The sequence below is a fragment of the Asparagus officinalis genome, chromosome 5 (genome assembly GCF_001876935.1).
Source record: "Asparagus officinalis chromosome 5, Aspof.V1, whole genome shotgun sequence".
Classification (NCBI taxonomy): domain Eukaryota; kingdom Viridiplantae; phylum Streptophyta; class Magnoliopsida; order Asparagales; family Asparagaceae; genus Asparagus; species Asparagus officinalis.
The window spans coordinates 5,707,356-5,708,056 of record NC_033798.1 but is presented as its reverse complement, the minus strand read 5'-3'; positions in this window follow the sequence as shown (position 1 = coordinate 5,708,056).

The window sequence follows — 701 nt, the reverse complement described above, 5'->3', positions numbered from 1 at the left end:
TATGCGTTACAAAGATCCGGCTTTTTTATAAGATCCGGTTACTAATGAAAATCAAAGAAAAAAAGTAAAATACATATTTCCTATTTTGTCGAACTAATCGCGGCTCCTTTTGCGGTCGCTCGCTTTGGTGGGTTCTTGCTGCGCCGGGTTATTTCCTGGACGCACCCGCGTTGACTCGCATCGGCGTCGGATCTACAGCGATATACGGGTTAAATAATTCCAACAAGGAATAATAGCCTGGGAGGAGTTGTTTCACCAGGAAACACCGCTCGAATCTCGGGATCTAAGAACCAAGCTTAGATCCGGAGTGTGATCGTGTTAGATCTCAGAATCCAATCTACTCGAACTCCTGCCATTTTTATTGGCGTTGATCGCCGGACCGGATCTGTTAATAAGAAAAATTAAAAATAAGAGTCCAAGCCTCCAAGCCTTCAAATTTCGATATGCTTTTTTAGATCTGAGTCTTCAATCCAGAGGGCTTCGCCTCTCTCACAAAATTTCCAACTCTGAAACAAATGAGCACAACGGCCTATTTATAGGCCACTCAGAACTGTGCCGCGGCACAGTTCTGAGGCCTAAGCCACCCATGGGTGGCTCGGCCTTTAGCCGAGCCACCATGGGTTGGCTCGGCCTAGTTCGAGCCACCTCAGGGGGCCGTGGGCCGGCCCACCTGGGGTGGTCGGTTCGGCCGAGTCCCGGGT